Source organism: Gouania willdenowi, unplaced genomic scaffold, assembly GCF_900634775.1.
Source record: "Gouania willdenowi unplaced genomic scaffold, fGouWil2.1 scaffold_26_arrow_ctg1, whole genome shotgun sequence".
Classification (NCBI taxonomy): Eukaryota; Metazoa; Chordata; class Actinopteri; order Blenniiformes; family Gobiesocidae; genus Gouania; species Gouania willdenowi.
This window is the reverse complement of record NW_021145027.1, coordinates 32,486-48,630: the sequence shown is the minus strand read 5'-3', so window position 1 is coordinate 48,630 and position 16,145 is coordinate 32,486.

The following is a 16,145-nucleotide window of genomic DNA, read 5'->3' as shown; positions in this document are numbered from 1 at the left end:
GAGTAACGGATTACAAGTAATCTGTGACAGTATATTAAAAAATGTGTAATCAGATTACATGTTGTTTTTTTTATAAAAACGGGGATTATTTTGAGGGATTACATTTTAAAAGCAAGCAGAATATGCATCAGTGCATCAACACACAGTGCACGTTCACTACAACAAAAGAACACGTAAAACAAGCTGTAACAATCTTGTGATGACGTAAACAGCGCGGACACCGTGCGCTTGTCTGGAAACAGACCAACGTGTCCGTGGACTCACAGAGCTGAAGAGTTTTCTAAACAGAGTTGATGGATCAGTACGTGTGTTTTATGTTTCTGTGTCACATCAACACTGTAGTACCGTGGGACCTCTACACAACAATCTGAAGCAGGGCACGTATGGCGTTATATTTGTGCCACAACTCTGCTGTCAGTGCACGTCTGAACTTTATCACGACTGTAAATGGTCCACGTTATGAAGATTATCTGTTGATTGGATTAAAAGTAAACCAGCGAGTTAAAGACATGTACACAGAGCTGTGTGTGCATCTAAAGAAATAAATATAACCAATAGAAGCTGATTTTTCATCAATAACTTTAATGCACTTTGTGTTTTAATTAGATAAAATATTTAATGTGACTCTTCCAACAGCTCAGTTATAGGCCTGTACAACATTATTTAATGTATGAGTGGGGTCAGGTTAAACTATTTTATTTTATATTGTGCATTGTTGGAATGTCTGTGCTAAATAAACATTTTCTTATTTTTAATTTATTTATTCTTTAAAGCATTAACATTAATTTATACAATTGCAATGTTTTAATTTTAGTGGTTAGTACTAGAGATGGGCGGTATTGACAAAAAAAATATCCCGATAATTTCTAGTATTTATCACGATAACGATAAAAATCACGATAAATAAAAAAATTCACAACTTAGTGTAAACAGGTTCCTTACAAACACAAATATGTGAATACATCACTAGACACATTTTAAAGGCTACAATAACTGCTGACTCAAACAGCTCATGAGCTGATATTTTATGGAATATATTTGTGCATGTGGATCACTATTAGTGTTACTGTATGTAATTCATTTATTTCCTCACTTTCAATAAAATTATTATTAAAAAAAAGCACATTAAAATCACAAATAACTTCAATAGTGTTTTTACTGCTGATGAAATATAATTAAAAATATTGCGTTTCAATATTCACAGTTGGGATGAATTAATAGTGACATTAGTTAATATTTATTTCACACAACGTGTGACATGTTTAGCTTTTATTCTTCCATACAAGTGTTTAATCTGATCATAAACAAATCAATGGCTCTGTGGTTTTATGACAGTAAAAGATGTTTTTTTTACTTGGTCTATTAGTCCTTATATGGAGTGGTTAGCATTAACCCTGTCTGTGTGTCGGTGGGTTAGCTTAGCATAGTTAGCTTTAGTTGAGTTTCCAGTTCATAATCGTTGCTACAGGTTCATCTCTGTTCCGTGTTTGTAGAACTTTGGGTGGATCTGATGGAGGAACTTAGACTGGTTCACTTTGTTGGATGGTTGTTTGGTTTTAACCCAGTAGTGGTCCATGATGTATCACTGCAAGGCAGCTTCTGGTAGCCGTGACAAACACCTCACACACACACAGACGGTGGTGTGTGGGCGGTGGCGGTGCACGTCAGAGCTTCCGTAAACAACGTTCCGCTCCAGAGAATAATAAGTTGTTGACAACAAACAGTCGCAGTTTTGGTCCGTGGAACATGTTTTTTTTTGGGGCATTCTTGGCTAAATTGAGGGACAAATGGCCCGTGGCCCTCGCTAATTTCTGAATTTATTGTTTATATCGAGGTATGACAAATTCTTACCGGTGAGAATGTTTCTCACGATAAATCATAAACGATAAAACATTCCTACTTAGTACACATTCAGAGCCAGAAATGCAATGGGGGACTAATAATTTGCATAATTTCTTTTGGTGTTTCAGTTTCGGCCAAAAAATTTCATTTGGGTGCATCCCTAATGGAAACTCCTACATCATGTTTCATCATTGATTTGACTTTGCTTTTATCGACAGCTTGAGTCATGAAGTAAAAAACGCAAATGGAAAAGACAAAGACAAAATGAAAAAAGCAAAATGGAAAAAGAATGACTTCATTTGTATATTTTTTCATTATTGATTCTCTTTATATTTCCACATGCATTTCCTTTTAATTTTGGCATTCCTGTGATTCCATAGAATCTAACCTTTTAATATGTCTTGCTGCCTGTAGATTAGTAGGAGGGCATGGGGAGGGACCACACCACAGCTCTGCCCAAAAGGTTTTGTGAGGATGTGATTATCACAGTTTTAAAGGCTTTAATGGAGGTCATAGTAACCTGTAGACAATAGTTGATGCTAAAGATAAACAATCAAACACACAAAGAACGTCTAACACCGTCATTCACTCACACTTCCCTGTGGGAACGGAATGTAAGACACTGTGACTCTTTCTTCGCTTATGCCCCGCCCATTCCCCAGCCTTCCAGCCAATCAACACTCAGAACACATGTAAACAAAACTCACATTGGCAGAGAAAGCTGCATATAAACATGATGCCTTCATGACCATGGGAAACTATAGTTGTTCCCTGTGCTCCAGCAGCAAATGATGAGAATGAGCTACAAAAATAAGTGAAAAATGAAGTTTTCTTGAACTTTACTGTTCACAGGAATTTAAAAGTATTTTCTTACATTTACCAAAGACCTGACTTATTACACTTTAAGACAATTCAGAATTCTTTTAATTTCTGGATGTTTGCTTTTATTTACAATTATTTATTTATGTTTATGGTTGTGTCTCTTATTATACAGTTATATTTGTTGTGCAGCCACTGGAACATTAGAACAAAACCTTTGTGAGACTCAAAGGAATGAGAATGTGTTGAGTTTACAATGTGTCTGTTACCACTTTATTTACACAGCCTGTCCTGTGCTTTGAATTGATTTAAGTCATTTCAGTTTTGGTGTGTGATCTGATGATATTAGATCATTAAGGATTAAAACATGACGACGATCTCCCAAATCACAGAGATCTTAGAACCATCTGTAGTTCACATTTTAACCCTTGCGGTGCCTTGTCTGTGTCATATGTCTGTGGTCCATACACAGAACATCCAAAGGTTTTTTTCTCTGCTAAATCACATCATTTACTAGTCAGCATTACAGACATTACAGAATTATTAAGCACTTAAACAGAGCAGAAGTACGCTCTCCCCCCCGAGCACAGACACACTCCATCAGTTCTGAGTGTTGAAGCACTGAGACACGTTTGAGGAAACACTGCATGTATTTCTCTTCTCTAACTAACTCTCTGTTGCTCCACAGTAACAGAGCTGCTGCTGCAGCTCAATGGGCTGTTTACACTTTCTTAAAGAGACAGTGTCCTGAATGTGATTTACTTTAAAAAGGACTTTCAGCCACTCAGAGCTGCCCTGAAAGAAGCAATGCTACAGAATTAATAAAAGGGTCTTTGTGGCATTTTTCTCCATCGACTTTGGGCCATTATTGTTTTTCTTGTAAAACTATTAATAAAAATAAATGGTTTATATCACCTATTGCCATTTTAAGGAAAAATAGAGAGAATGAATATTGGTCCATATCACCCAGGCCTAATGTAACCAAAGCAGTAACGTTTTATCTTATAAAGGATATGAATGTCTAAATTGTGTGAAATGAGGCGTTCAAACACTGATTAAAATAGGATTTTATTAATATGAGTGTGTTACCTCAATAACTAATAGAAATCACTAGATTGATCTGCTACCTGGTTATGTAACAAGTGTTGCTAATGCTAATGCTACACCACTTTAGTTAAACAAAGGAAAAAGACTGTGTGACTAAAATAACATGTCAGCCTTTTTGTTTGATGTTAATCGTACTTGGAACCAGTTTGATAAGTTGCTTACATACAATTTAAATGATCTTTTATTCCTTCTTTTCCATTTAGGACGATGATTTTAAGTAAGTTTGTTTTATTAATAAATCACTTTAAAATGGTCTAAATTATTTGAATGAAAAAAACTGTGATAAAATTGTGATTGTGAATCGCCCACCCCTCTGCTCAGGTCATGTTCACTGTGGTCGGTTGGCATGCAGATATCTTGCAGTGAAGAAGAGATGCTATGCTAGCAGACAGAGCTCATAGAAAAACCTGACTTTTACAGATATTCACGTAATATTACAGATATTTTTTGGTGCTAAAGGGGTAAGGAATCATTTATGAACATGTTTAAAAGTAGAAGGCGGCCAGATAGAAAGTATTAGCAGATTACGCCCGCCGCCAACTCTTCTGGATAGCAAATTTAAATTTTCACAGTATCGATGTGAATCATGATACCTATGAATCGATTTTTAACTGCCTTACGATTAATCGTTACATCCCTAATGAAATTCAATTATTAATGTAAATATTCAAATTTTTACTAATGCACCAAGATAAAGCTGTAGTTTCTACTATTTACATCATTAGTTTTAATGAGAATGTTTTCATATCCAAGTAAAATTGGTACTGCTTGATATCCTTAAATCAATCAAAAGTGAATCGTGAATCAAATCGAATCGGGCACTTGTTATTCTAATCGATACCCAGCCCTAATGATACTGATACCGTTGCTATTTTTATGACACCACAGTATTACCGTATTACCGCCCATGCCTAGTGTGTGTGTGGAGTGAATTTCTCCCTGACGCGGTGTCAGTTTGGCCTGAAACTTTTTTTAACAGCTTCCACATAGTGGTGTAACAATACATTGATCCACATCAATTAATTAATTAACGATCCATTTACATTGATGCACAATGAAGACATGGATGAACATCGTCATCTTTAAGATACACCTTTATTTTGAAATAAACATACGTCCCTGCCACTATTTCCTGGTTGGAAATAGACTGTAGCTCCGGTGTTAGCCCCGCCCCATCGCGACCAATAAATGAATGATGAACCTTTTCCATCAGTGTTATATGGTTGGGTTTAGATCTTAACTTGTCATGTGGCAGTAGATTAATGCCCTACATTACCTACATGACATGTGACCTTTCATCTACAATAGTTTAAAGTAGGGACGTTCCATTCTGATATAGATATCTGATACTAGTCCAATATTAGCAAAAAACTATTATCACATTATATAGGCCTGCATCTAAAATGTGTGATATAAACACTCTGATCTAATCAGTTCATTCCTAATTCCGCTCCAGCTTTTCTAATTAATAGGTCAGTTTTTTTCTTTTTCTTTTTTTCCTCAACGTTGCAGAATCGGTAAAGTTAAACTGTTTCCACTGAAGACCTTCATTTTCCTCCACATCATGTGATCTCTGAACAAACTGATAGTTTTAGTCAATTTCAAAGTGATGACACTGCAAAGGATGGATGAATATTTCTAGATCCTTCATGTTCATTCTGTCTCTTCCATCCTTCAGGTGGAGCTGATTCCATGCTGATGTTACAGGTGAATGGAGGATTGTGGAACCACTCAGCCGTGACAGCAAACATGGACTCCTCAGAAAAGGTGAGAAATGAGTGGAACAAAACCAGTGAATGTAGAACCAGTGAAAGACACCATTATGGGTGTACTCATACTGCCAGCTCAGGCTGTTCCAAGCTCACAGCAGGAATCCCCCCTCCCTGTCCCTTTTCTGGTACGGTACAACGGACGTGATCACCAGCTCAACTCGGTTCCCACAGAGAAACTAGTCATCTCGTTCATTTACGACACACATGGCATTACGTCATCATTAAGCGACTCTGTTCATACCTGTCAAGTTTTGGATTTGAAAATAAGGGAATTTTTCTGGCGTCCACTACGAGCCGTCCCACCCGCCCAACCGAGCTCCAGTATTTTATTTATTTTTTTCCGGAAAAAAAGATATATAATACAAAATAAATACTAATGAATAAAAAAACAAAATTAAACAAAAACGTATGTCAAAAATAAAGTAAGATACAATTAAAAGGTAGATATAAATTGTAGTGACAGTGATTATTCTGACTGCTCATTTTTAATTATTTATGTCATATAAAAATGTATGAGAACAACATTAATGTCACAGTCATCATATTTCCCCTCAGGGATCAATGGTTTACTGAATCTGATCAGGTTTATTGTTTAGGTTAATTTAAATTAAGTTTATCAAAACTTAATTTAAATGGTCCTGATGACATCATTCTAGACCATAATGATTACACAAAAACAAATGGAGGCAAGGATGCATCAGTTATTTCACCACTAGGGGTCAGAATATTTGACAGTATCAGAAGTTATCATTAATCTACGATGTTTCAGACTCTACAATCCCTGGTATTGATGGTCTAGTACACACATTATCAGTGCTCCCCAGAACATTTCCCCATAAAAAAACATTCCTTGCCTCACGGTGACAGCGTTTCATGTTGATTCTGTCCATTTCTGCGTTTAACCGTTTTCATTGGTCGATTCCGTGATTTATAGTTCCCTATTGGTGTTCAGCTGCAGCTGAGGGGAGGGGCTTCACGTGTGTCTGTTTATGTCTGCAGCAGCGAATGAAGTTGTCAATTGAAACAGGTGAGGGGGAAAAAACTAGAGATGAACCATAGATATATTAAGAGATGGACATGGTGCTGTTAGTATCGATACCTTTGTGAGAAAGTATAGTATCCGATACTAACTTTTTGGTATTGACACTTTATTTAGTTTTTTGACAACACTATTCTTACCAGTGGGAAAGTTCTTGATGATATATCTCTGCTAATCACGTCCGTAACGTGCATACAGCTCTGAGCACAGATATATAGAAGGTAGATGAACCACTCCTCATGAAAAAACAATGTTCAGCTCCATCCACAGTATGAAAAAAATGATTGAACCATGAAGAAAACACATTTAAAATAAATACACAAGTGAGGGGAGGGGGGTGCAAGAAAAGCCCCCAGGTCTATAGAGCACTGGAGGAAACCCTGACCCACCAGTTGAGAATTACTGCTCTAAACAACTGACAGTCTGTAGTAGGTCTCCATCTACTACACCAAATATATTAACAAAACATATTTTTCTGTTTTTTGAAGAATTGTCGTTGACATAATCATTATTATTTATCATTAACTTATTCAAATATCATTCAACTACATGAAAACAGCAGATCATCAGTATTAAGTCCCTCTCTAACTACTACAGATGAGATGGTAATAAAATACTGTTTAATGGTTTTTAAATCATTTTTATTTGTAAATAATCATAAAAAATAGAATAACTTAAAAATGACTTCTTTAACAGTTACTGTAATAGGCTGAAAACAACCAACAGTCTGTATTATATCTCTCTATCCACTACAGCAAAGATATTAATAATAAAACACTCTGATTTTCTGATGGTTTTTATTGATTAAATAACCTTAAATACTGTCATTAATCAGCAAGAACTTTTTTAAAAAAATTACTCTCGTAGCATGAAAATAACTGACAGTCTTTATTAGGTCACATCTACACACACCTCTACTACACCAAATATATATATAGAAAAACACTAAAATATGATAATAATCAACTAAAAATATAACTTTTTTTCATTTAAAAATGATCGTGTTGATGTTTTGAACCCAGTATATCGTATGGTATTCTGCAAATTAAATACGATTAAACATTTGATTTATATTAATTAATTTATAAAACAAGTACAGGAAACATCTCATTTTCTATATTCATAAAAAGATCATTTATGAAAAGATTTTTAGCTTGTGCTAGTAAGATGATTATTATCATTATGCAGATCTATCCTAGAATTTAATGTAACTAGAGACAGACCTGATAAAGGTAGTTTATGGTTTTCAGGTTAATAGTGACCTTTGAATAATTTATTGGTAATAATTACATTATTAATTAGTGATGCACCAAAAATCTGACCAAACATGATGTTATAAAGACGTGAGTAAACGACGCAGTCAGTGCACGCTTGTCTAGAAACAGACCAACTTGTCTGTGGACTCGTGGAGCGTCTGTATTTAATACATGTGAGCACTACAGAGTTGATGGAGCAGTAAGTGTGTTTTATGTGTGTGTGTCACTTAGACACTGTAGTTACATGTAGCCCTCCATTAACACAGACCTTTAATACATCACAACTGTACTTGGTCCACGTTATAAACATCATTACTCTGATAGAATTAAACGGTGTAATCACAGCTTCAATGCATTTTGTGTTTTAATTAGGGCTGCACCATTTTCACAAAAAACCTAATTGTGATTTTTCTGACAGATATTTTGATTTGATTTACAATTTTTAAAAAGATTTCATACATTTAAAAGCATTTTTTTTTCCAAATTCTGTTTTCCACATCAATTTTTTAAAATTCCGTTTTTTTAGAAATATTAATGAATTATTTCAGAAAATATTAGTTTTTAACTCCTGTAAGGAAACAAAATACTAATAAATAAAAAAAAAACCTTAATTCCTTTTGAGCACAATTATTTTAATTTTGTTATGTAAAATAAGTTTGTAATATGCTGCTCAAATGAATAAATAAATGAAAAATAAAGTAGATACAATTAAAAAGAAGATATAAGTTGTACTGTGAGAAAACAAAATAAAAACTAATAAAAAAGGAAACTATAATTGAACAAAAATGTATGTCAAAAATAAAAATGTAATTTAAAATAATGAGTAAAATACAATTAAAAGGTAGATATAAGTTGTAGTGACATGGATTATTCTGACTGCTCCTTTTTAATTATTCATGTCATATAAAGATGTATGAGAACAGCATTAATGTCACTATATTTACCCTCAGGGATCAATGATTTACTGAATCTGATCAGGTTTATTGATTAAGTTTTGATCAACTTAATTTAAATTAACCTCATTTAAATGATCCTGATGACATCATTCCAGAACGTAATGATTAAACAAAGCTAAATGTGCAAACATCACGTGTAAGAAGTGTTTTTTCACCACTAGAGGCTAGAATATTTTACAGTATCAGAAGTTATCAATAATCTATGATGTTTCATACTCTACAATCTCTGGTATTGATGGTCTACAACAGAACAACTTTATCCAGATGTTCTGTAGCTCTGATCAAGTGAAGCTGATTAAAGCTGAGTCATGTTTTCACGGAGCACAGCAGCGCTATGAGAAACAGACAGAGCTTCACAGACATGTTAAAGTTAAACAGACACTGGTGTCTCTGATGTAGGAGTCAGTGATGATTTGTGTAGTTTTTTACCAGGTTAGACGGTGTTTAGGTGGTGTTTGAAACGACTACAAAGAGAGTTGGAAGGACATTTCTGCATAAAAAATGTTCTTTCCCTCACAGTGACGGTGTTTAAACCCAATTCTGTGAATTTCCGTTGTGTTCACCTGAGGTCAGGTGTAGGTGTAGTTCTACAATTAGACACTAGATGGAGCCCCAACATAAGTATTAGGTCTAAGCTCCTCCTTCTACTACTTTGACTGAAAATCTATCACACCTGTGTGTTTGGACTCTCAGATAATGTAGTGGAGGAGCTCAGAGATGTTGTTAGTGAGTGTCTTCAGATTTATTGAATTATTATGTTTATTTTAAGCTCCTAAAAGCACGTATTTAAGTTAGAATATAGGTCATGTTAAAGTACACAGGCTGATTCCATGTTTATATGTATTTTGACCCAAATGTAAGTTAACTCTACAGCCAAAGTGTTTGGCTTTACCAGTTTGTTTGTTTAGTGACATCTTAGTCAAAATACATTAAGGTACTATTTGATCCAATTGATATAATATATATATAGTGATTTCATAGTGTAATTTAGGTTAAAACAATGAAGAATAAAATCACAGATATGTTAAGAATAATAAATATTGGTTAAGAGTTTCAGATAAATAAGTTTACATAAATACTAAAATTAATAAATAAGTTTATGGGTAAAATACATTGTTAAAAAGTTAGACTTTAATTAAAATGGATAAAATTTGTACAGCAAAGCACATGATTTAATTTTACAAATAGAAATAGTTAAACATTGTAGGTTGATTTAAAAACATTAAATATTAAATAGCAGAAAATTAATTTATTTAATAAATAAAATGTTTAAAATAGGAAAAGCTCAGGTGGTTCATTCTTTTAAAAACATTTGATTAGAACTCATTCTTCCTTTCTCTCTTTTTCATCCTTTTCTTTAAGGTTTTCAACCTGCTACAAAACCTACAACAAAACTGAATAAACTTTTAAAAGCTGAGGTGATCTCACGTCTTACTTGTGTTCCATCCATGTTCTTTCAAGCTGGACAAGCATTGTAGAAAATAAGCTTAACAAGTATCTGGTATGGTATTCTGCAAATTAAATATGATTTAAAATTAGATTTAGATTAATTAATTGATAAAAGAAGTAAAGGAAGTTTCTCACTTTCTACATTCATAAAAAGATCATTTATTTAAAGCGTGTGCAATTTCCCTTGTTTAATTTTATGAGACATGTGCATGATAAATGTGTTTTTTTTTTGTTTTTTTCACAAATCTATTTTATTTTGTTTGGTGTATTTTTCTGTAATGTATGTTTTTTGGAGCCATTATGTGTATTCAGAAAAAAAAGGGAAAAAAAATTATGCCAAGATTCACGGCTCTGCCCTACAAACACTGTAAAAGTTAACAAAAATCCATGGATCTCTTTTGGTGTCCCACTTCTCTAGATGATCTGCAGCAACTTTGAACCCTGTCAGTGAAACGCCCTATGAAAAGTGTTACAATAGGACATTTGTCTCATATTAAATTATCTTCACTCTGTAGGGGGCGCTAACGCGCCAATATCCATTTTTCCACATTGAGCTGGTTTAGGGCTGGAGGTTTAACAACTGATTCACAAATGTTTGTTTGGTTCCTTCTCTGTGTTTAATCTCTAACTGTTCTACAGGACTCTGGAAGCCAGAACAAAGTGACACCTCAACGTTCTCAGGACCATGAAGCTCAGCCACAACAAAGAAACAAATCTAAGAGAAAAACTTCAGAGCAAAGAGTTCAACAGCAGAGCCAAGCTGGAGTTAAAGCTAAACATACATGTGACCAGTGTGGGAAGGCCTTTAGCTTTAAATCAAACCTCACTAGACATCAAAGAATCCATTCTGGAGAAAAGCCATTTAACTGTGACCAGTGTGGAAAAGCTTTTACCGAGAGTTCTAACTTAATAAGTCACAAAGTCGTTCATACTGGAGTTAAAAAGTTTGAATGTGATGAATGTGGAAAGACTTTTAGTCAATCTGGAAACCTCAGTCGACATGTCCTCATTCATCGTGGAATCAAAGCTCACAGATGTGAACAGTGTGGAAAGACTTTCACACGAAGATCACATTTAACGCTGCACATGCAGACTCACTCCAGAACAGTGTTGTATCACTGTGACCACTGTGGGAAAATATATAAACACGGAAACAAACCCTCATCATCCACCTGAGATCTCACACTGGACATGAAGTGTGTCCCTGTGACCAGTGTGACAAAGTTTTTACAACATATAAACATTTAAAACGTCACCAAATCAGCCACTCATCAGAAAGACCTCATAAATGTGACACATGTGGAAAATCTTACAAGTGGAAATCTCAACTTCATCTCCACCAACGAGTTCATGAGAAGAATGTTTTCAGATGTGATGAGTGTGGGAAGACCTTCAGCACTTCATCTGTTCTCCACTCACATCTCTGTGTGGATGGAGACATGGAGCAGGAATCATCTTCAGATCCCAGCGACACACGGATGGTGACGACACCTTCTGGTTCCAGTGTTGGACTGAAGAACCCAGAGATCAGGCTGCACAGGATTCCAACATAAACCTGCTGTCAGCTGGAAAATGGACACCAACAGTTCAGGAAGTTGTTGATCTTTGAAGGTGTGGTCTGAAAGAAAAGATCAATACAATGATCAGTTGGAAAGGAAGCAGGAAGAAGTTTCCCTTTGTTCACTTTCTATACAGGATATACATTCTATAGCTTCTGTATTCATACATGATGTATATGAAGAATGATTCACATTATTATTATTATTAATATACACTAATGACAGATTCTATATCAGGGCTGTCAGACTCATTTTAGTTGAGGGTTCAAATATGGACCAGTTTGAGGTCCAAAGGGCTGCAGATTATAGGAAAACCAGCCCTAGATTATGAGCAACTTTGTTTTAATTTTCTCAAATGTTGTGGAATGAATTAGGAGAAATTGCATAACTTTCAAAAATTTTGAGTTCCTGCAACAATTGGAGTTTAAAAATAACTCCCATCATGTGTTATCAGTGTGGGAAAACTGTGAACTCTGCTAATATTGTGGAGTTCACTTTAAAATTATTTGTTTTTAGAGCCGCTGAGATATCTACAATTGAATTAGAGAAAACATGAATAATTGTAGAAATTATTAACTGTCATTTTTACTTTCTCCTGCAGGCTGAATTAGATGCTCTAAAGGGCCGGATTTGGCCCCAGGCCTTGAGTTTGACACACATTCTATATAAAGACAGTCTATGATGTTCATCATGTGTTTGTATACTGTACATAATAATCATTAGTAGTTTTTTATAGAATGTAGAGAATGTGACTAACATTCTAATAGATGTAATAATCAGATCCTAACTTGTAGATGAATATACATGCTGTGTTAATACAGACCATCTTCATCATGTACCTTTGAATCTGTTTCTTTTCTCTGTGTTTATAAAGGATTCATATTTGTAATGAGTTTTAAATGAGTATCTAATACATCACATAATAGTATTTTCTTGATTTTAGATGTGATGTGTTTTATATAAAGTATGTTTTTCTACAGTTGAAGTGAATGTGATGAAATGGTTCCTGACAGGGAAACCCTGCCTAAAGCCTGTGAATGGATCATGCAGTGTGCTGAATGAATATCAGGGGAAGGGGAGCCCAAAGTGTCCAAACACTCCCATTTTATCACCATATTTACATTTCTATCAACTCTGTGATTACAGCTCATAGATTTATTCTAACTCTGAAATGTTCTTTAATCTGTTCTTTAGCCTGTCCAGCCTTTCTTTAGAACTTACAATGTTCTATGTAACCATGATAAATCCTAAAGTTCTTCTTAAATCTTCCTTCTGACATAAAGTTTGAATCAATGTAAATGTAATGATATCAAATGTCCAGTGAAGCTTTGTTCCTTTAAATAAAGACGTGTTATTGTCTGTGCTGGATTTCTTTGAACAGAGAAACATGTCAGAGAGAGGGAGAGCTTTTCATTGGATAGCACATAATCCTCCATCAAACACACATGGTTCCCATGAGAAGAACATCCACTGGATGGATCTAAGAACAGGAAGTGAAGGTTCCTCTGGAAACTGAGTGTTTAGTGAAGCTGAAGGAGTTTAAAAATAGACTTTTAGAGTAACCGCTGCTTTCACATCCAGTCATGATGTCTTTCTAACAAATTCTGATAAAATGAGTCAAACAAGTGCAGAATTCTTTAGTTTGAGATTGTTTCTACATTAATAAGGCTTTTTATTTAAATGTAGTGTTGTATCAACATCTGAGACAGTGAAAGAGTTCCTGTTTTGGTTCTAGAAGGATATGAATTATTCCCAATGAACAGCACTGATTAAAAGGGGGCGGAGTCTCCCTGTATGTGGACTCAGAGTGGAGGTGTGTCCAGGTTAATCACATGTCTAAGTGTGTAAATGAATATAATATAAAGTTGTATATACAGAACACCAGGGTGGTGCATTGACACACTGAAGAACACATTAGCTGACATGTTTCATAACTCTGATGATTCAATAAAATACAAAGTGTTTGGAGTGACTTCATTATTAATATTATGAATCCAAACAGACACATAAAGACTTGTGATGTTATACATCCAATGTACAGCTGTGGCCTGTTCTTAGTCATTCTAAAGCCAAGCAGAGTCACATTAGACACTGACACATCCATCATTAACATTTGGACACATTCAGCTGATTGGAAAGTAGATGGAGGATTATTTAGAAGTGATATCAGTGAACAGCTTCCAGTTACAAACCAGAGCTGGGCTTAGATCTATCAATGTGATCATCCAAACAATGTCTATGATGTCTTAACTTTTTTTGTTGATATATTTTGTTAATACATATTTCATGAGTAATATAGTTGTCTCTGTCACATTTTATTTGGCATGAGTAAATAAACTAGTACAGTGACTATCGGAAGTATGTATTCATATAGTTGGAGCTTTAGTAGAGTCATCATTTATGTCCAAATGAGTATGTGTTTGAAGGTTGGATGTACAAAGAGGTGTACTGTACATACTCTGCACTCTCTAGTGTTATAAATGGGTTTATTTGCAGGTGCAAAATAAAATAGCATGTGCGATTTCCCTGGTTTAATTCTATGGGACATGAACATGATAAATGAGTTTGTTTTTTTTCTTTACTCATTTTTATATATTTTTTGTTTGGTGTATTTTTCTGTAATGTATGTTTTTTTTCTGTGTATTTTTGTATCTTTCTGTTGTGTTTTTGTGCATTTTTTGTATGATTATTATTATTATTTTTGCCTTTGTAGTGTGATTCTGGAGTCATTTTGTGTATTTTTGTATAAATATTTAGTTTTGTGTATTTTGAGTCATTTTCATATTTTTGTTGTCGTTTGGTGTATTTTTCTGTAATGTATGTTTTTTGGAGTCATTTTGTATATTTTTGTGCATTTCTGTTATCATTTTGTGTAAATATTGTTTAGTTTTTTGTTTTACGTAGTTATGTGTATTTTTGTATTTCTAAATTTGACATAAAAAGCTACAAGCTCTTCAGGCAGATGTTGCCAAATGTGTGAAAATAACAGATGTTTGCTGATGGCTATGGTGGAGCTTCATCTTCAGCAGCATCTGAAGCGGCCACAGCCCACAGGTGATGATGGTGGAGGTGGTCGTCAGGTGGATGAGGGGAAGGGGAAACAGGAGGAGGAGAGACCCGCGGCCTCCGCAGGTGAGAGTGGAGGGAATCTGAACTACAGCTAAGAAGTGATGAACTGTCGTCTACCTGGGTCAGATATCAATCAAGATTGGGTGTCATTTATTTTTGTTGTGCTTGTTAACTTTAACACAATCAGTCGTTAGAAGTAGGCCATTTTATAATTTAGCTAGCTGTGCATGCTGGGCAAAAAAAAAAAAAAGATTTATTGAATTTATATATAAAATATATATATATATATAAAAATTTTATTTGCAAATTTGAGTTTAAAAAAAAAAGATGTTTTTTTTTTTTTTTCCCACCACAGTTTTTTTGGACTTTTTTCGCATTTTGTCCTTGTGGGTTACCATAGCGTGATGTGAGCCCGCCCCCTTTTTGTTTACATGTGTTTACTCTTTGAGTAGCTATATGTGTGCCACAGGCATGTTTATTGTTTTATTTACAGGGTCGCTGAGAAGAGTGAACTGTTGAGAAAGTTATTTTGTAGCCTGATGAGGTAAAATATAATGATCAAAAACTCATTATAATGTATCAGATAACATTAGATTAAACTTTACTGTCATTTCACAAAGTACAGTCCAGAGAAAACGTTTTGCATCTAACTTGAGAGAAAAACAAGTAAAGAATAAGAATTAGTGCATCTTAATAAGTCTTAATATATAAGACACTTGGTGGAATAAATATAAGAATGAGGTATTGTTTTTACAAACAGCTGTTTTCTTCCAGCCTTAACCTCTCACTGTCTCTTATAGGATGATGTCACTCATTTTTGGGAGCCTGTCGTTGTTTCCTCTCAGTAAGTACTGTATAGAATACATGATTCAGCTATTTTTCTAGAGTGAACATATCAATACTGTGATCATCTGATCAAGTCCATCAGGTGTTTATTTCTCACCTTTCTCTGTTTGTCTCCTTACACTTTTTAAAGGTTGCCATGTCTGTGTTACTGCTGTGGAGGTCTAAGGTGACTGTTTATTGATGTGGTGAGTACATAGTCTGTGAAAATATCACTTAATCACAATCTGTAATTTATACATTTTATTATTCATCTCATCTCATGTTCCTCTGTGTCCTGTTTTCAGGATCCCATCATATGTTGTTCATTGTTTGTTCAGGAGGTTCCTCTAAGTAAATACTGTATAGAGTTGATGACGCAACTATTTTCCCACATTTTTCTAGATACCAGTACTGTGATCATATGTCCATCAAGTGTTATTCTTTCTCACATT